The sequence below is a fragment of the Salvelinus alpinus genome, chromosome 24 (genome assembly GCF_045679555.1).
Source record: "Salvelinus alpinus chromosome 24, SLU_Salpinus.1, whole genome shotgun sequence".
Lineage (NCBI taxonomy): Eukaryota > Metazoa > Chordata > Actinopteri > Salmoniformes > Salmonidae > Salvelinus > Salvelinus alpinus.
This window is the reverse complement of record NC_092109.1, coordinates 2652815-2674867: the sequence shown is the minus strand read 5'-3', so window position 1 is coordinate 2674867 and position 22053 is coordinate 2652815. Positions and strand designations below refer to the sequence as shown.

Sequence of the window (22053 nt, the reverse complement as noted above, 5' to 3'; positions counted from 1 at the left end):
CTGGGGTAGACCGTCATTGTAAATAAGAATTTGTTCTTAACTGACTTGACTAGTTAAATAAAGGTTAAATAATATTGCAGATAGATTGTAGCTTCCATCAATGTAATTGTCTGCATCACTTCCAATCCGCCACATATTTCATTGCAAATATATATATATATATGTATATACATATATATACATATATATATATTTTTTTTTTTTCCAAATATATGTTCCTTTATTACCCTCCAACCCTACCACCCCTCCCCATTTATGTTTATGTTCCGGACTATCAGAACGACATTTCTCGTTCTGATATTTCTTATTTTCATTAATTCAATCTTGGGGATTTGTGTTTATTGTGTTGTATTGCTAGGTATTACTGCACTGTTGGAGCTGGCAACATAAGCATTTCGCTGCACCTGTGATGACATCTGCAAAATATGTGTATACAACTAATAAAATGTGATTTGACACGCACATAGAGACACACACACGCTCTTACACACAGTCTCAGCCTCTCTCTGGGAGGTTGTGTGTAGTGTACTAAGCTCACATGAGTCATTTCCTTCCCCACATGCTGTTGTGAATCACTCTTTCCCCCAAGGGACCCTTGCTCGACCCCATCCCTTTCTCCTTCCCCCTCTCTCCTTCTCCCTTCCCTCCTCATGTGAGGCTGGAAAGTCTTGTGTAGTGTCTCTCTCTCCTGTGTGCATCTCCTGTGTCTCTCTCTCCTGTGTGTGTGAGAGAGTGTGAGTTTGTGTGTGTGTTTGGGGGGGTGCAGCAAGGTGCTGGAAAATGAATGGGGGAGCTGTGGAGGGAGTGTCCAGACACTACCACTACATCCATTAATTAATTTATTTCTTCATTCATTCAAGGGCCTCTCTCTCTCTCTCTCCCCATCTCTCTTTCTTCTCTTAGGGCAAATATAAGGATATGCACACAAGGTAATTCACTCACCTCACTGGCACCCCAAAAAGTATGAGATAGACAGTAGGACAACTGTTGACCTGCCTACCATAAGGTCATAATATCTAAGGCCTATATCTTCCATTAAACTCCTATTATTTTATTTATCTCTCTCTCTTTCCAGATGAAAATGGGCCCATATGCTGAGCACTCCAATCAGCTGTGGAACATCAGTTGTTACGCTCGTTGAAAGATGAAGACCAAGGTGCCACGTGGTAGATGTACGTAAAGCTATATGCAGTGCAGAAAGCAACTACACACAAACAAGATCCCACAACTGAAGGTGGGAAAAAGGGCTGCCTAAGTATGATCCCCAATCAGAGACAACGATAGACAGCTGCCTCTGATTGGGAACCATACCCGGCCAACAAAGAAATAGACAAACTAGAATGCCCACGCAAATCACACCCTGACCTAACCAAATAGAGAAATAAAAAGTCTCTCTAAGGTCAGGGCGTGACATCAGTGCTGTCCCCAACTGTTCCAAAGTCAACCAGAGCCTGAACCGAATGTACAAGGCAGAGCTAAGAGGACACACACCCACAGAGTGAAAACACTCTAAATCTAACACTTTAAGGTGCACTTTGTAAGATGATGATGATGATGACATTTTAACATGGAAGCTAAATAACTTATATGCGTGCTTCGAGGCAAGCAACACTGAAGCATGCATGAGAGCATCAGCTGCTCCGGACGACTGTGTGATCACGCTCTCCGACCACGAGCTGACCAACTGGCAAGTGTATTCACTGACATGTTCAACCTGTTCCTGACTGAGTCTGTAATATCAACATGTTTCAAGCAGTTCCTACGTGACGCTTAAAATTCAGGCCAAAGAATTCAATCTTGGTTTCATCAGACCAGAGAATCTTGTTTCTCATGGTCTGAGAGTATTTTAGGTGCCTTTAGGCAAACTCCAAGTGGGTTGTCAAGTGCCTGTTACTGAGGAGTGGCTTCCGTTTGGCCACTCTACCATAAAGGCCTGATTGATGGAGTGCTGCAGACACGGTCGTCCTTCTGGAAGGTTCTCCCATCTCCACAGAGGAACTCTGGAGCTCTGTCAGAGTGACCATCAGGTGTTTGATCGCCTCCCTGACCAATGCCCTTCTTCCCTGATTGCTCAGTTTGGCCGGGCGGCAAGCTCTAGGAAGAGTCTTGGTGGTTCCAAAATTCTTCCATTTAAGAATAATGGAGGTCACTGTGTTCTTAAGGACCCTGCAGAACTTTTTTGGTACCCTTCCCCAGATCTGTGCCTCGAAACAATCCAGTCTTGGAGCTCTAAGGACAATTCCTTCAACCCCATGGCTTGGTTTTTGCTCTGACATGCGTTGACAACTGTGGGACCTTATATGGACAGGTGTGTGCCTTTCCAATGTAAGGGCTGTCTCTCTCCTCATCCTCGGACGAGGAGAGGAGAGAAGGATCATCAGACCAAAATGCAGCAGTAGGGAAATAGGCCATCTCTTTATTTGAAAAAACTATGATGGCAACACGAAAGAAACAAAACACTTTCAAAAATACAAAACAAGAAAACGACGTTGACGAAACCTGAACATAAACTTACATAACTAAACGTAAACTCACGGACAGGAAACAGACGACATCAAAATAAACGAACAGCCAAACAGTCCCGTATGGTACATACATTCGACGACACAGGAGACAATCACCCACAAACAAACAGTGAGAACACCCTACCTAAATATGACTCTTAATTAGAGGAGAACGCAAAACACCTGCCTCTAATTAAGAGCCATACCAGGCAACCACAACCAACATAGAAACAGATAACATAGACTGCCCACCCAAAACACATGCCCTGACCTAAACACATACAAAAACAACATAAAACAGGTCAGGACCGTTACAGAACCCCCCCCTCAAGGTGCGAACGCCGGGCGCACCAGCACAAAGTCCAGGGGAGGGTCTGGGTGGGCAGTTGACCACGGTGGTGGCTCCGGCTCTGGACGCTGTCCCCACACCACCATAGTCACTCCCCGCTTCTGTCTTCCCCTCCCAATGACCACCCTAAAACTAACATCCCCTAAATGAACGGCCAGCACCGGGAGAAGGGGCAGCACCGGGACAAGGGGCAGCACCGGGACAAGGGGCAGCACCGGGACAAGGGGCAGCACCGGGACAAGGGGCAGCACCGGGACAAGGGGCAGCACCGGGATAAGGACCAGCACCGGGATAAGGGGCAGCACCGGGATAAGGGGCAGCACCGGGATAAGGGGCAGCACCGGGACAAGGGGCAGCACCGGGATAAGGGGCAGCACCGGGACAAGGGGCAGCACCGGGACAAGGGGCAGCACCGGGACAAGGGGCAGCACCGGGACAAGGGGCAGCACCGGGACAAGGGGCAGGTCCCGGCTGAGGGACTCTGGCAGATCCCGGCTGAGGGACTCTGGCAGATCCCGGCTGAGGGACTCTGGCAGATCCCGGCTGAGGGACTCTGGCAGATCCCGGCTGAGGGACTCTGGCAGGTCCCGGCTGAGGGACTCTGGCAGGTCCCGGCTGAGGGACTCTGGCAGGTCCCGGCTGAGGGACTCTGGCAGGTCCCGGCTGAGGGACTCTGGCAGGTCCCGGCTGGACGGCTCTGGCAGGTCCCGGCTGGACGGCTCTGGCAGGTCCCGGCTGGACGGCTCTGGCAGGTCCCGGCTGGACGGCTCTGGCAGGTCCCGGCTGGACGGCTCTGGCAGGTCCCGGCTGGACGGCTCTGGCAGGTCCCGGCTGGACGGCTCTGGCAGGTCATAGCAGGACGGCTCTGGCAGGTCATAGCAGGACGGCTCTGGCAGGTCATAGCAGGACGGCTCTGGCAGGTCATAGCAGGACGGCTCTGGCTGGTCATGGCAGGACGGCTCTGGCTGGTCATGGCAGGACGGCTCTGGCTGGTCATGGCAGGACGGCTCTGGCTGGTCATGGCAGGACAGCTCTGGCTGGTCATGGCAGGACGGCTCTGTAGGGAGGAGAAGGAGAGACAGCCTGGTGCGTGGTCTAGGCACTGGCTGCGCTGGAGAGGAGGAAACAGCTGGAGAGAGAACCCGGAGAGACAGCCTGGTACGGGGGGCTGCCACCGGAGGACTGGTACATGGAGGTGGCACCGGGTCTACCGGACCGTGAAGGAGGACACGTGCTCTTGAGCACCGAGCCTGCCCAACCTTACCAGGTTGAATGGTGCCCGTAGCCCTACCAGTGCGGCGAGGTGGAATAGCCCGCACTGGGCTATACTGGCAAACCGGGGACACCACTCGTAAGGCTGGTGCCATGTATGCCGGCCCGAGGAGACGTACTGGAGGCCAGATACGTTGGGCCGGCTTCATGACATCCAGCTCGATGCCCAACTTAGCCCTCCCAGTGCGGCAAGGTGGAATAGCCCGCACTGGGCTAAGCACGCGTACTGGGGACACCGTGCGCTTTACCGCATAACACGGTGTCTTACCAGTACGACGCCTTCTACCTCCACGGTAAGCACGGGGAGTTGGCTCGGGTATCCTACCCGGCTTTGCCACACTCCTCGTGTCCCCCCCCCCAAGAAATTTTTGGGTCTGACTCACGGGCTCCCAACCGCGTCGACGCGCTGCCTCCTCATACCAGCGCCTCTCAGCCTTCGCTGCTTCCAACTCCTCCTTGGGACGGCGATATTCCCCTGGCTGAGCCCAAGGTCCTCTACCATCCAGGATCTCCTCCCAAGTCCAGGAGTCCTTGTTGCTCTGTTGAGCATTCCCTTGCCGCTTGGTCTTAGCGTGGTGGGTGATTCTGTAAGGGCTGTCTCTCTCCTCATCCTCGGACGAGGAGAGGAGAGAAGGATCATCAGACCAAAATGCAGCAGTAGGGAAATAGGCCATCTCTTTATTTGAAAAAACTATGATGGCAACACGAAAGAAACAAAACACTTTCAAAAATACAAAACAAGAAAACGACGTTGACGAAACCTGAACATAAACTTACATAACTAAACGTAAACTCACGGACAGGAAACAGACGACATCAAAATAAACGAACAGCCAAACAGTCCCGTATGGTACATACATTCGACGACACAGGAGACAATCACCCACAAACAAACAGTGAGAACACCCTACCTAAATATGACTCTTAATTAGAGGAGAACGCAAAACACCTGCCTCTAATTAAGAGCCATACCAGGCAACCACAACCAACATAGAAACAGATAACATAGACTGCCCACCCAAAACACATGCCCTGACCTAAACACATACAAAAACAACATAAAACAGGTCAGGACCGTTACATCCAAATTATGGAGGGCCAGTAGGAGGCACTCTTTCCTCTGGTCTAAACAAAGATCCCAATGCCCCAGGGCAGTGATTGGGGACACTGCTCTGTGTAGGGTGCCGTCTTTCGGATGGGACGTTAAACGGGTGTCCTGACTCTCTGAGGTCATTAAAGATCCCATGGCACTTATCGTAAGAGTAGGGGTGTTAACCCCGGTGTCCTGGCTAAATTCCCAATCTGGCCCTCAACCATCACGGTCACCTAATAATCCCCAGTTTACAATTGGCTCATTCATCCCCCTCCTCTCCCCTGTAACTATTCCCCAGGTCGTTGCTGCAAATGAGAACGTGTTCTCAGTCAACTTACCTGGTAAAATAACGGTAAAATAAAAATAAAAAAATAATGTCGAATCAATTGAATTTACCACAGGTGGAGTCCAATTAAGTTGTAGAAACATCTCAAGGATGATCAATGGAAACAGGATGCACCTGAGCTCAATTTTTGAGTTTCATTGCAAAGGGTCTTAAAACTTGTCTAAATAAACTATTTCAACAAAAATAAATGTTGCTTTGTCATTATGGGGTATTGCGTGGAGATTGACGAGTAAAATACTTATTTTTAAATCCATTTTAGAATAAGGCTGTAACGTAACAAAATGTGGAAAAGGGAAAGGGATCTGAATACATTCTGATTGCACCGTAGGTTTTTAAAGGACCAAAAAGTTTGGTCTGCATGGTGTTATTCGTTTTGCCATGGTAAAGATATTGCGATACTGGTATCATCTCAGCCCTAGTTTAGACAAGGTCATTCAAACAGAAGTGTAGTCCTCCCGAGTGGAAAGAAAGGAATGAGAAAAGATCAATAAAATGTTGTTTATTAATACTCTCTCAAATACGACTTTGTGTATGTCAGTATACAGTACCAGTCAACAGTTTGGACACATCTACGCATTCAAGGGTTTTTCTTTATTTTGACACTTTTCTACATTGTAGAATAATAGTGATGACATCAAAACTATGAAATAACACATATGGAATCATGTAGTAACCAAAAAAGTGTTAACGTCTTATGGCTGGGGGCAGTATTGAGTAGCTTAGATGAATAAGGTGCCCAGAGTAAACTGCCTGCTACTCAGTCCCAGAAGCTAAGATATGAATAGTATTAGTAGATTTGGATAGAAAACATGCTGAAGTTTCTAAAACTGTTTGAATGATGTCTGTGAGTATAACAGAACTTATATGGAAGGCAAAAACCTGAGAAAAGATCCAACCAAGAAGTGGGAAATCTGAGGTTTGTAGGTTTGCCTATCCAATATACAGTGTCTTTGGGGTCCTATTGCACTTCCTAAGGCTTCCAATAGATGTCAACCATCTTCAGAACCTTTGTTTGATGCTTCTACTGTGAAGAATGAGGGAAGGAGAGCTCTTTGAGTCAGCTGTCTGGCATGAGCTGGTCACGTGCGCTCACGTGAGAGCGACCTGCGTTCCATCGCATTTCTGAAGACAAAGGAATTCTCCGGTTGGAACATTATTGAAGATTTATGTTAAAAACATAAAAAACATAGATTGATTATATACATCGTTTGACATGTTTCTACAAACTGTAATGGAATTTTTTGACTATTCGTCTGACTTGCATGTCATCAATTTGGATTTTGGAACTAAACGCGCAAACAAAAAGGAGGTATTTGGACATAAATTATGGACATTATCGAACAAAACAAACATTTATTGTGGAACTGGGATTCCTGGGAGTGTATTCTGATGAAGATCATCAAAGGTAAGTGAATATTTATAATACTATTTCTGACTTCTGTTGACTCCACAACATGGCGGATATCTGTATGGCTTGTTTGGGCTCTGAGCGCTGTACTCAGATTATAGCATGGTGTGCTTTTTCCGTAACGTTATTTTAAAATCTGACACAGCGGTTGAATTAAGGAGAAGTTTATCTAAAGTTCCATGTATAATACTTGTATCTTTTATCAATGTTTATTATGAGTATTTCTGTAAATTGATGTGGCTCTCTGCAAAATCACCGGATGTTTTGGAGGCAAAACATTACTGAACATAATGAGCCAATGTAAACTAAGATTTTTTTATATAAATATGAACTTTATCGAACAAAACATACATGTGTTGTGTCACATGAAATCCTATGAGTGTCATCTGATGAAGATCATCAAAGGTTAGTGATTAATTTTATCTCTATTTCTGCTTTTTGTGACTCCTCTCTTTGGCTGGAAAATGGCTGTGTTTTTCTGTGACTAGGTACTGACACTAACATAATCGTTTGGTGTGCATTCATCGTAAAGCTTTTTTGAAATCGGACACTAAAATGGTGTAAAATACTTGTATGTTTGAGGAATTGTAATTATGAGATTTCTGTTGATTGAATTTGGCGCCCTGCACTTTCACTGGCTGTTGTCAAGTCGATCCGGGATCTCAGCCATAAGAAGTTTTTAAACAATCAAAATATATATTTCATATTTGAGATTCTCCAAAGTAGCCACCCTTTGCCTTTATGACAGCATTGCATACTCTTGGAATTCTCTCAACCAGCTTCACCTGGAATGCTTTTCCAACAGTCTGCAGAGTTACCATATATGCTGAGCACTGGTTGGCTGCTTTTCCTTCACTCTGCGGTCTAACTCATCCTAAATCATCTCAAATGAGTTGAGGTTGGGTGATTGTGAAGGCCAGGTCATCTGACGCAGCACTCCATCACTCTCCTTCTTGGTCAAATAGCCCTTACACAGCCTAGAGGTGTGTTTTGGGTCATTGTCCTGTTGGATTCTAATTAAATCACTGACAGTGTCACCAGCAAAGCACCCCCACACCATCACACCTCCTTCTCACATGTGGAGATCATATGTTCACCTACTCTGCGTCTCACAAAGACACAGCCTTTGGAACCAAAAATCTCACATTTAGACTCATCAGACCAAAGGACAGATTTCACCGGTTTAATGTCCATTGATCGTGTTTCTTGGCCCAAGCAAGTCTCTTCTTCTTATTGGTGTCCTTTAGTAGTGGTTTCTTTGCAGTAATTAGACCACGAAGGCCTGATTCCGTATTGACTGAGATTCATGTCTTAAAGTAATGATGGACTGTAATTTCTCTTTGCTTATTTTAGCTGTTCTTGCCATAATATGGACTTGGTCTTTTACCAAATAGGCCTATCTTCTGTATACCACCCTTACCTTGTCAAAACACAACTGATAGGCTCAAATGCACTAAGAAGGAAAACAATTCCACAAGTTAACTTTTAACAAGGCACACCTGTTAATGGAAATGCATTCCAGGTGACTACCTTATGACGCTGGTTGAGAGAATGCCAAGAGTGTGCAAAGCTGTCATCAAGGAAAAGGGTGGCTACTTTGAAGAATCTCAAATATAACATATACAGTGGGGAGAACAAGTATTTGATACACTGCCGATTTTGCAGGTTTTCCTACTTACAAAGCATGTAGAGGTCTGTAATTTTTATCATAGGTACACTTCAACTGTGAGAGACGGAATGTAAAACAAAAATCCAGAAAATCACATTGTATGATTTTTAAGTAATTAATTTGCATTTTATTGCATGACATAAGTATTTGATCACCTACCAACCAGTAAGAATTCCGGCTCTCACAGACCTGTTAGTTTTTCTTTAAGAAGCCCTCCTGTTCTCCACTCATTACCTGTATTAACTGCACCAGTTTGAACTCGTTACCTGTATAAAAGACACCTGTCCACACACTCAATCCAACAGACTCCAACCTCTCCACAATGGCCAAGACCAGAGAGCTGTGTAAGGATACAATTGTAGACCTGCACAAGGCTGGGATGTGCTACAGGACAATAGGCAAGCAGCTTGGTGAGAAGGCAACAACTGTTGGCGCAATTATTAGAAAATGGAAGAAGTTCAAGATGACGGTCAATCACCCTCGGTCTGGGGCTCCATGCAAGATCTCACCTCGTGGGGCATCAATGATCATGAGGAAGGTGAGGGATGAGCCCAGAACTACACGGCAGGACCTGGTCAATGACCTGAAGAGAGCTGGGACCACAGTCTCAAAGAAATTCATTAGTAACACACTACGCCGTCATGGATTAAAATCCTGCAGCGCACGCAAGGTCCCCCTGCTCAAGCCAGCGCATGTCCAGGCCCGTCTGAAGTTTGCCAATGACTATCTGGATGATCCAGAGGAGGAATGGGAGAAGGTCATGTGGTCTGATGAGACAAAAATAGAGCTTTTTGGTCTAAACTCCACTCGCCGTGTTTGGAGGAAGAAGAAGGATGAGTACAACCCCAAGAACACCATCCCAACCGTGAAGCATGGAGGTGGAAACATCATTCTTTGGGGATGCTTTTCTGCAAAGGGGACAGGACGACTGCACCGTATTGAGGGGAGGATGGATGGGGCCATGTATCGCGAGATCTTGGCCAACAACCTCCTTCCCTCAGTAAGAGCATTGAAGATGGGTCGTGGCTGGGTCTTCCAGCATGACAACGACCCGAAACACACAGCCAGGGCAACTAAAGAGTGGCTCCGTAAGAAGCATCTCAAGGTCCTGGAGTGGCCTAGCCAGTCTCCAGACCTGAACCCAATAGAAAATCTTTGGAGGGAGCTGAAAGTCCGTATTGCCCAGCGACAGCCCCAAAACCTGAAGGATCTGGAGAAGGTCTGTATAGAGGAGTGGGCCAAAATCCCTGCTGCAGTGTGTGCAAACCTGGTCAAGAACTACAGGAAACGTATGATCTCTGTAATTGCAAACAAAGGTTTCTGTACCAAATATTAAGTTCTGCTTTTCTGATGTATCAAATACTTATGTCATGCAATAAAATGCAAATTCATTACTTAAAAATCATACAATGTGATTTTCTGGATTTTTGTTTTAGATTCCGTCTCTCACAGTTGAAGTGTACCTATGATAAAAATTACAGACCTCTATATGCTTTGTAAGTAGGAAAACCTGCCAAATCGGCAGTGTATCAAATACTTGTTCTCCCCACTGTATGTTGATTTGTTTAACACTTTTGGTTAATACATGATTCCATATGTGTTATTTCACATGTTATTTCACATGTGATGTCTTCACTATTATTCTACAATGTAGAAAATTGTAAAAAAATATAGAAAAACCCTGGAATGAGTAGGTGTGTCCAAACGTTTGACTGGTGCTGTAGATTTGAATCATGTCCTATCTTGTGGTGCTATTATAAGTACAAATTTGTGAGGAAGAGAGATGGCTAATGATTCTATTGACAAGTCAGAGAGAGGCAGTCAAGGGTTAAACGAGAGAGACTCTGAGAGTGCAGAACTGTGTGTGTGTGTGTGTGTGTGTGTGTGTGTGTGTGTGTGTGTGTGTGTGTGTGTGTGTGTGTGTGTGTGTGTGTGTGTGTGTGTGTGTGTGTGTGTGTGCGTGTGCAGCGCTGGCCCCACCCCCTTCTCCTGCCTGATCCCACATCCTGTGTTTTTGAGAGCGGGCCTGCAAGTCCTCCCAGAGCAGAGGGGCCAAGCTGTCTGCTAACTCTCTCCCCCTCCTCCATCCTCCCCCTCTCTCTCTCTCTATCTGTCCCAGGCTGGAGCAGCCATCAGCGGCTCGCATTCCACTCTCCCTCCCCCGGCCCCACATAGGGAATCTGCTCCATGTTCTGTGTCTCTCGCCCTCTTTTTTTCTCAGTTTCTCTCTACCCCTACCCTGCCTATAGCCTCCTGCTAGCTTCCCTCGTCAGTCCTTTTGCAATCTCTTCACCTCTGCCAGGGCTCAACAATAAAACATGCAACTCCCAGAAAATATGTTCTGTTGAAAAGTTTATCCTGACACTGGCGTGGGTGTTTTTTTGGTGTGTTAATTTACAGACTTTATAAAGTCAATTGACAAAGACTGAACAAATGCTGATTGAACAAATACTTACTTTAGATACCTCTGATACTGGGTACCAGTATACTGTTTTATGAACCACAAAGAAACATTTTTTTTTTTAATTGTGTATTGTTATGTAATACCTTTTAATATTGAAGTAAGTACCAGGTAAATACTGTAAAATAAAGTGTTACCCAAGGTTGTGCACCAATAATTTTGACTCACATCTAAATATTTTGTGAATTTTTGGGGAAAAAGTCTCACCTAGCCAATTGCTGTGGATTCACATTGTTTATTACTTTGAGCCACCTAACTTCCTAACTAATTTCTTTCAGAAATAAGTCATTTCCAATGGAAGGAGGCACAAGGAGACATTGAATGATTTGACTCTTGGTGACGTCAGATGTTGTGTATACAAATAAAGTCACACACTATATATGCTCCCAACAATCTAATGGGTAAACCAATGTTTCAGCACACAGTGTGCCTTCTGAAGTGTTAACTAGACATTTTGTGACCAGTGTCACATTTTGTGACTTTGTGCTAGCAATTAGCTGATGAAAACTCTCGCTAGCAAGCTTTGACAGTGCTAGATAGACAATCAACCAACTTGCTATTGTAACGATGTTCGTCTGAGGAAGAAGGATGAGGAGTGGACCAAAGCGCCCTGGATCACCACTGGAGGCTTCTTGCCATGGATCATCACTGGAGGCTTCGTGCCATGGATCATCACTGGAGGCTTCTTGCCATGGATCATCACTGAAGGCTTCGTGCCATGGATCACCACTGGAGGCTTCTTGCCATGGATCATCACTGGAGGCTTCGTGCCATGGATCATCACTGGAGGCTTCTTGCCATGGATCATCACTGAAGGCTTCGTGCCATGGATCACCACTGGAGGCTTCTTGCCATGGATCATCACTGGAGGCTTCGTGCCATGGATCATCACTGGAGGCTTCTTGCCATGGATCATTACTGGAGGCTTCGTGCCATGGATCACCACTGGAGGCCTCTTGCCATGGGTCATTACTGGAGTGGAGAGACACACAGGAGGTCTGGCTCTGGGAGAAGGCACAGGACTCAGCAGGCTGGGGAGACATGCAGGAGGGTTAGGGCTTAGCACAGGCACAGGACTCACCAGGCTGGGGAGACATGCAGGAGGCCTCTTCCTTGGCCGAGGCACCAGATACACTGGGCCGTGGAGGCGCACTGGCGGTCTCAAGCACAGAGCTAGCACAACTCGTCCTGGCTGGATACCCCCTGTAGCCCGGCAAGTGCGGGGAGCTGGAACAGGCCGCACTGGGGACCGGGGACACTGTGCGTAGGGCTGGTGCAGGATAACCCAGGCCGAGGAGACGCACTGGAGGCCAGATGCGCTGCGCCGGCACCATCCCTCCTGGCTCGATGCCCACTCTAGCCCGGCCGATGCGAGGAGCTGCGATGTGGCGCACCGGGCTATGAGTGCGCACTGGGGACACCTTGCGCGTCACCGCATAACACGGTGCCTGCCCGGTCAATCTCTTCCCACGGCAAACACGAGGAGTTGGCTCAGGTCTATGACCTGACTCCGCCAATCTCCCCGTGAGCCTCCCCCCAAAAAAATTATCTCGTGCACAACTCCTTGAGCCAACTCCTCGTAGCGTCGCCGCTCCGCCTTAGCTGCCTCCAGCTCCGCCTTAGCTGCCTCCAGCTCCTCTTTAGGACGGCGATACTCTCCCGTCTGTGCCAAGGGTCCCTTGCCGTCCAGGATTTCCTCCCATGTCCAGGAGTCCATTACACCACGCTGCTTGGTCCTTTGGTGGTGGGTGGTTCTGTAACGATGTTCGCTTGAGGAAGAAGGATGAGGAGTGGACCAAAGCGCAGCGTGGTACGTGTTCATGATTTTTATTGAACTCAGAACACTATGATCAAAAATAACAACGAGACAAACGAACAGTTCTGTCAGGTAACCAAACTAAATAGAAAACAACTACCCACAAAACCAACATGGAAAATGGCAAACTAAATAGGGTCCCCAATCAGAGACAACGAGAATCAGCTGTCTCTGATTGGGAACCAACTCAGGCCACCATAAACCTAAAAACACCTAGACCATACAAAATCCCCATAGACAAACAAAAACCCTAGACAAAACAAAAAACCCTAGACAATACAAAAACTAAACAAACCACCCTTGTCACACCCTGACCTAACCAAAAAACAAAGAAAACAAATATAACTAAAGTCAGGGCGTGACAGCTATTTCACAGGCTGTTCGGAAGTAACGCCAATGAGGGGAGATGTTGGCAATGTCGTACTACAAAGTAGTAAGCAGAAGCAATGTAAATCATCCGTTAGAGGGCACCATATTGCTGATACCCACCCAACTGTTTCAGATCAACAATAACTCGGGGCTAGTGGTCAATTTGGAACTGGGGGGTATCCATATAATTGTTTTCAATGGCAATCACACGATTGTAGAAACGGGATTGCATTTGAGCATAAAAAGGACTACACTCGAAAAACTCACATTTTATTTATCAAAGTTTCATATGCCAATGATCTGAGTGTGAAGTTGGCTGGTTTATAAATCTGCACAAGACTTCAAATGAAAGAGCACAATTTCACACCAACATTTAAAGAGTAGAGCGTTGACAGGAGGAATATGAATGTTTTTTGCCTACCACATGGTTAGCCTACCGATCAAGTACACTATACCAACTTGGTTATAATTTACTGCTAAAGAGAGCACCTTAGCTAGTGCAAATAAAATGGAGAGTAATTTGCAGATTATTTGAATGTCTTTTGGTCATGCATCGCTCACCGTTGTGGGAATAGACATGAAAGTAAAAAATAGCGCTTTGCATTACGCAGAATTGCTAATCTAATGGGATCGATATGTGCGCTTGCACATCTATCGACTGAAGTATTGCAGAAGCAACGCTTGATCTGCAAGTAAAAAGAGAAACTCAAGTCTTGCAAAAAATCCAAACTAAAACAACAATTGATCCAACGCACTGCAAATGTAGTCTGAAAAACGTCCCACTTCAATGCCTTTGAGACATCCAATCCATTGAGAGTATAAATATAAATGTCTCGTTGGGTGTGAAAGTGTCTAGCTAGCTACACGAAAGGCAGATACAATACTCAATGTTTAGACAAATGTAAATACGACCAAATTGTAACAGTCAGAGGTAATTGAGCTGCGGACGGCAGCTGTGGAGGCAATGAACGGTGAGCTGATAACGGCTAATGCTAGCAACCCTGTGGTATCTCCAGTCGCTAAAGCCATACTTGTTCATGCTAACACTACTCTCCCCTTGTGTTATCTTACCTGGACCAAACCATCGAATGGTTAATGGTTCTGAATGGCCTACAATCTATAGATATTGCTTTGGCTGGTATGGAAAACCAAAATCGGGCTAGAGTAAAGAGCAGACTGTACCACTTGCTCTCTGTTCTCATTAGGCATTTCTCATGTATTTCTCCCTCTCCTCATCTCTCTTGATGCCCCATCTCCCTCTTTCTTTTTAATCTCCCCATGTTTATTTTTCTTATTTATTTTATCTTCTTTTTATCTCTATTAATTATTGTAATCCCCCTCCTTTCTTTCTCCTCCTCTCATTCTAGTGCTTGGAGAAGTTCCCTGTCATTCAGCACTTTAAGTTTGGCCGTCTCAAATTCCCAACAATCCTTGTGGAGGAATGTTCCACCATGTTTCACACAACCCCCCCCCCCCCCCCCCCAATTCATCCCCAATATTAGCACACACACCAATGCCAAAGCTGCCTTTAGATAAGAAATTCCTTGGCCAAATTGCTAATGATGCCAAAACAATAATCAGTGACTCGATTTGGTTTTGTTCTCTCCCCTGAAGTTTGAAGCATCCAGAAACTATTTGTTTGTAAATGGAGGAAAAATGTAATATGAATTTCATATGTCTAGTATAAAGTCTTTTAGTTAACTGAAAACAATAATGACACATTGGATAATCTCTCGCTACTCATTACAAGTGCGTACATTACGGAAAGCTGTCAGTCATACTCAATGCAATACTGAAAGGGTGTGCACCTTTACCAGTGTGTCTATTTATTTCTGTAAATGTAAAAATGCTGATCGGGTCGAGTTCATTAGGCTCCAGATGGAGGAAAACAGATAAAGAGGGAGGAACTACCTGGACTTAAAAGAATAAGAAACGTTCATTTTCATTTTCCGTTGTGTAATATTTTTTATGTTTTCCAATATATAAGGTGCCCAGAGTAAACTGCCTGCTACTCATGTCCAGTTGCTAATATATGCATATTATTAGTAGATTTGAATAGAAAACACTCTGAAGTTTCTAAAACTGTTTGAATGATGTCTGAGTATAACAGAACTCATATGGCAGGCAAAAACCTGAGAAAAAATCCAACCAGGAAGTGGGAAATCTGAGGTTTGTAGGTTTTCAACTCATCGCCTATCGAAGATACAGTGGGATATTGGTCATTTTGCACTTCCTAAGGCTTCCACTAGATGTCAACAGTCTTTAGAACTTTGTTTGATGCTTCTACTGTGAATGAGGGGGGAATGAGGGCTCTTTGAGTCATGGGTCTGGCAGAGTGCCATGAGCTGACCAGGCACGTTCACGTGAGAGAGTTAGCTTGCGTTCCATTGCATTTCTGAAGACAAAGGAATTCTCCGGTTGGAACATTATTGAAGATTTATGTTAAAAACATCCTAAAGATTGATTCTATACTTCGTTTGACATGTTTCTACGAACTGTAATATGACTTTTCGTCTGAACTTTCGCATGGACTTGCCCGCGCGTCGTGAGTTTGGATTGTGGAATTTTTTGACTTTTCGTCTGACTTGCGTGTCATCAATTTGGATTTTGGAACTAAACGCGCGAACAAAAAGGAGGTTTTTGGACATAAATTATGGGCTTTATGGAACAAATCAAACATTTATTGTGGAACTGGGATTCCTGGGAGTGCATTCTGATGAAGATCATCAAAGGTAAGTGAATATTTATAATGCTATTCTGACAACTGTTGACTCCACAACATGGCGCATATCTTCATGGCCTGTTTTGGCTCTGAGCGCTGTACTCAGATTATAGCATGGTGTGCTTTTTCCGTAACGTTTTTTGGAAATCTGACACAGCGGTTGCATTAAGGAGAGGTTTATCTAAAGTTCCATGTATAATACTTGTATCTTTTATCAATGTTTATTATGAGTATTTCTGTAAATTGATGTGGCTCTCTGCAAAATCACCGGATGTTTTGGAGGCAAAACATTACTGAACATAATGAGCCAATGTAAACTAAGATTTTTTTATATAAATATGAACTTTATCGAACAAAACATACATGTGTTGTGTCACATGAAATCCTATGAGTGTCATCTGATGAAGATCATCAAAGGTTAGTGATTAATTTTATCTCTATTTCTGCTTTTTGTGACTCCTCTTTTTGGCTGGAAAAATGGCTGTGTTATTATGTGAATAGGTGCTGACCTAACATAATTATATGTTGTGCTTTCGTCATAAAGCCTTTTTGAAATCGGACACTGTGGTGGGATTAATCATTTTGGTGTTCGGTTATTATTTCATGGAACTAGAAGCTGGTGGTTGGTTTTGAAAATGTCAACATGGTTCTCAACGAATTTATTCAACCGCAATAGGGTTACAAATTAAAAAGGAAATGAATATTCCCTTTGCACATTACAGTGCATTCGAAAGTATTCCGACCCCTTGGCTTTTTACACATGTTGATACGTTGCATCCTTATTCTGAAATGGATTTTAAAAATCCACATCAATCTACACATAATAGCACATAATGACAAAGGAAAAACATTTTTTTTTACATTTTTGCCAATGTATTAATAATAAAAAACTGAAATACCTTATTTACATAAGTATTCAGACTCTGCCATGAGACACTACATTTAGCTCAGGTGCATCCTGTTTCAATTGATCATGCCCAAAATATTTCTACAACTTGATTGGAGTCCACCTGTGGTAAATTCAATTGACTGGACATGATTTGGAAAGGCACACACATGTCTTTATAAGATCCCACAGTTGACAATGCATGTCAGAGCAAAAACCAAGCCATGAGGTCAAAGGAATTGTCCGTAGACCTCCGAAACAGGATTGTGTCAAGGCACAGATCTGGGTAAGGGTACCAAAAATGTCTGCAGCATTGAAGGTACCCGAGAACACAGTGGCCTCCATCACTCATGAATGGAAGAGGTTTGGAACCACCAAGACTCTTCCTAGAGCTGCTTTCTGAGGTCTTGGCTGATTTCTTTTGATTTTCCCATGATGTCAAGCAAAGAGGCACTGAGTTTAAAGGTAGGCCTTGAAATACATCCACTAGTACACCTCCAATTGACTCAAATGATGTCAATTAGCCTACCAGAAGCTTCTAAAGCCATGACATAATTTTTTTGAATTTTCCAAGCTGTTTAAAGGCACAGTCAACTTAGTGTATGTAAACTTCTGACCCATTGGAATTGTGATACATTGAATTATAAGTGAAATAATCTGTCTGTAAACAATTGATGGAAAAAGTACTTGTGTCAATGAACAAAGAAGATGTCTTAACTAACTTGCCAAAACTATAGTTTGTGAACAAGGAATTTGTGTAGGGGTTGAAAACGAGTTTTAATGACTCCAACCTAAGTGTATGTAAACTTCCGACTTCAACTCTATATCCCAACCAGAAGCCATGGATTACAGGCAACATCCGCACTGAGCTAAAGTCTAGTGCTGCTGCTTTCAAGGAAAGGGACACTAATCTGGACGCTTAAAATAAATCCCGCTATGCCCTCAGACGAACCAACAAACTGGCAAAACGTCAGCACAGGACTAAGATTGAATCCTACTACACCGGCTCTGATGCTCGTTGGATGTGGCAGGGCTTGCAAACTATTACGGACTACAAAGGGAAACACAGCCGCGAGCTGCCCAGTAACGCGAGCCTACCAGATGGGCTAAAAGCCTTTTATGCTCTCTTCCAGATAGAGCAATACTGAAGCACGCATGAGAGCACCATCTGTTCCGGACGACTGTGTTCACGCTCTACGTAGCCGATGTGAGCAAGACCTTTAAACAGATCAACATTCACAAGGCCACGGGGCCAGACGGATTACCAGGACATGTACTCAGAGCATGCACTGACCAATTGGCAAGTGTCTTTACTGAAATGTTCAACCTCTCCCTGACTGAGTCTGTAACACCTACATGTTTCAAGCAGACCACCTGTTCCCAAGAAAGTGAAGATAACCTGCCTAAATGACTTCCGCCCGTAACACTTACGCCAGTAGCCATGAAGTGCTTTGAAAGGTTGGTCATGGCTCACATCAACATCATCATTCCTGAAACCATTGACCCACTCCAATTCACATACCGCCCCAACAGATCCACAGATGACGCTAACTCCACACTGCCCTTTCCCACCTGGACAAAAGGAACACCTACGTGATAATGCTGTTCATTGACTACAGCTTAGTGGTCAACACCATAGTGCCCACAAAGCTCATCACTAAGCTAAGGATCCTGGGACAAAACACCTCCCTCAGCAACTGGATTCTGGATTTCGTAACGGGCCGCACCCATGTGGTAAGGGTAGTTAACAACACATCTGCCACGCTGATCCTCAACTCGGAGGGCCCCTCAGGGGTGCGTGCTCTGTCCCCTCCTGTACTCCCTGTTCACCCACGACTGCGTGGCCAAGCACGACTCCAACACCATCATTAAGTTTGCTGACGACACCAACAACAACGAGACAGGCTATTGGGAGGAGGTCAGAGACCTGGCAGTGTGGTGCCAGGACAACAAACTCTCCCTCAACGTGAGCAAGACAAAGGAGATGACTAAAGGAAAAGGATGGCCGAACATGCCCCCATTCACATCAATGGGTCTGTAGTGGAGCGAGTCGAGTTTCAAGTTCCTTGGTGTCCACATCACCAACAAACTATCATGTTCCAAACACACCAAGAAAGTTGTGAAGAGGGCACGACAATGCCTTTTTCCCCCCAGGAGGCTGAAAGATTTGGCATGGGTAACACAGATCCTCAAAAAGTTCTATAGCTGCACCATCAAGAGCATCCTGGCCGGTTGCATCACAGCCTTGTATGGCAACTGCTCGGCATCCAACAGTTACAGTGAGTAGGTCGTACAGCCCAGTACATCACTGGAGCCAAGCTTCCTGCCATCCAGGACCTATATGCTAGGCGGTGTCAGAGGAATGTCCAAAAAATTGTCAAAGGCTCCTGTAACCCAAGTCATTGACTGTTCTCTCTGCTACCGTGCGGCAAACGGTACAGCAGCGCAAAGTCTAGGTCTAAATGGCTCCTTAACATCTTCTACCCCCAAGAGTGCTGAACAATTAATAAAATGGCCACCCAGATTATTTACATTTGTTTTTACACTACTGCTACTCACTGTTTATTATCTATGCATAGTTACTTCACACCTACCTACATGTACAAATTACCTCGACTAACATGTACCCCCGCACATTGACTCAGTACCGGTACCCCCTGTATATAGCCTCATTATTGTTATGTTATTTTTTACTTTAGTTTATTTAGTAAATATTTTCTTAACTCTATTTCTTGAACTGCATTGTTGGTTTGTAAGTAAGCATTTCACGGTAAGGTCTACACCTGTTGTATTTGGCGCATGTGACACCAAGGATATATAGGGATACAGATAGGTCCAGCCAGTTATTCCTAAGTTTATAGTTAAATGTAAACATTCAACATTAATTCACTCTTTCTCTTTTTCCAACCTCTGCAGCTAATCTGAATTCTCCACGCAAATTCGTTCTCAATTTTTGCCTCACCACTGTCGGGTTGTGCACAGAAGAGTGGCCCCTGAAATGTGTGCGGCTTGCTGCTGACTAATTAAAGCGAGGAGGCTGAGCAGAGCGGTCGGCATCACCTTATATTCACCCCTACCTATTGGAGCGACTGCTGTGCTGTGATCATCAACGCCGATGACACCAATAAGGATGAGGAGGGTGGAGGGGTTTTAGACCATGCACTCGGGTAAAGCGGCCTTCTGTCAGGGTAGCGTTAAGTTCACACAGCTGGTCTGACCAAGTGATCTAATGGCCTGATCATGTGGCCTGCCAAGAGACAAAGATTTGTTTACCTCAACTTCATCCCAGCACAGCTGTACATGTTAGCTAGCCATTGCAACATAAATCTTAAATGTTTAATTTGCGTATCTACCAGCTAGCTGCCTTATCTTTTTGTTGTGGTGTCTTATTGTTCACCTGGCACAAAAATGTTTGTACAAAGTTAACTGGATGAACCTTCACCTGCCTGTCCGTGATCCACATCCTTTGCATAGAAATGGCAACCAGAGGGTTAATGGACAAAATCTGTGATCGCACTATTGCCAAAAATACTTATTTAAATATGCCTTCGCTGTGTGTGAAATTTGGTGTCTCTATCATGAAGTCCACAATTTGTTCAGGTAGCTGATGGAATATGGTCAAAATAACCTCAACATGCCCCCTATTAAGGTCTTAAGAGTACTTTACTATCCAAATGATTGTATATATTATCTGTGGGGTTCATTTAGTGTGTAGATAACATTACAAAGTCATTTTGATACTGTTTGGAACGATTTTACCCTATTTTCTTCCAGAAGGGAATCCGGATGGCAGCCATTTTATTAAAATGGCCGCCCTGGTTGACTGACAGGCTTCCCAGACTGTCTCCAATCTTTAAAATGTTCCTTAATGTATCTAGTAGTAGTGTACCAAGTTTGATACTTGTACCATAAAATGGAAAATAATTTAATCTTTCAACTGGACTAATGAGGATCCAAATAAAAAATAAATAAATAATAAGGCCAGTTGTGTCATTGTAACCTGAAACCACATTCTCTGACAGCACCAATCTTTAGAATTATTTATGCGATAGATGCTATTCCTTTGGAATCCACGCGGAGGAGCTCGCTCTACACCACTAAACGAATCCTCATTTGTTACAGTGGGAGAAGAACACTCATTTTAAAGGTTTATTATATACAATTATTTTCCATCATCGCTTTCTGGAGATGAAACCCGTCTATAGCGACCTAATGCTCCAAATAATAAAAAAGCACAATCAAATGTCCATTAACAGTTTGTCAAAAATATCTAAATTAACTGTAACCTATAGTCTATAAAAAGCATTGTAGATCTTCCATTATTTGTCGTAGTTTCGTCAAATCATGCTAAATAATAGTCTAATGTAAGAAAACCGACGCGCAGAGTTAGTTAAGCTTTCTATTTACGACCTACCTATACCAAATTAATATGCCCAAAGGCTAATGGCAAACAGTGCCAGCAACGGAGACTTGAAAGAGTAGGTTAGGCTAAACCATAGCTGCGTTGACGAGTTGGACGTACTGCGGTATGTTAAATTGAGAGGAGTCGAGAGGTTTCGGGTTGGAATAAAAACGAGGGAGACAGGAGGAGGGGTGGGAAGCGGGGTGGATGACTGTTGGGGGGAGGGGTGGCGAGGGAGGAGAAGCAGCGAAGCCGAGGTCAGCCCGAGGTGCCGCTACAAAGGCTTTCTAATACCTTCATTCATTGATTTCGAAGAACACCACCAAGTGGCATATAGCAGAGATAACACGACTGCAAGTTTGGGGGAAATGTCGGGCAAAAAATGTGCACGCGCACAGCAGAGTCCCAGCCAGCTAGAGCGTGCACCAACTAACCAAGCACAGACAGTCCTATGTGAGTTTGGGACTAGAAATTAGCCACAGCTTTTTCTCAAGAAATCCAGTTTAAAAAACGATCTCTATTAGATATTAAATATCCTTCATTGTTCTTACAGCATTGCACCCCACATGGTTGTAACAACCAAGTTGCAACGTTGTAACAACTCATAGCAGGCTACTTTTCTTTTTCTTTTTTTACATTTAAACATGGTTGCCCCATCAATAACAGTAATGCTGTAAATAATAGTCCAAAAAGGTCTAGCTATACAAAAGTGTTGGCTATACTATGAGTTTCTTGGAATTAAATGTAGTATCCCAA

The 22053-nt window shown here is 44.5% G+C and overlaps 1 long non-coding RNA gene across 1 annotated transcript; it reads left to right on the top strand.

Moving 5' to 3' along the window:
* Positions 1–248: 248 nt before the first annotated feature.
* LOC139552009 (uncharacterized) lies at positions 249–21448 on the top strand. Its single transcript, XR_011670364.1, has 3 exons — positions 249–929; positions 1076–1172; positions 19812–21448. It is a non-coding gene; the product is annotated as an uncharacterized lncRNA (long non-coding RNA).
* The last annotated feature ends 605 nt before the right edge of the window (positions 21449–22053 follow it).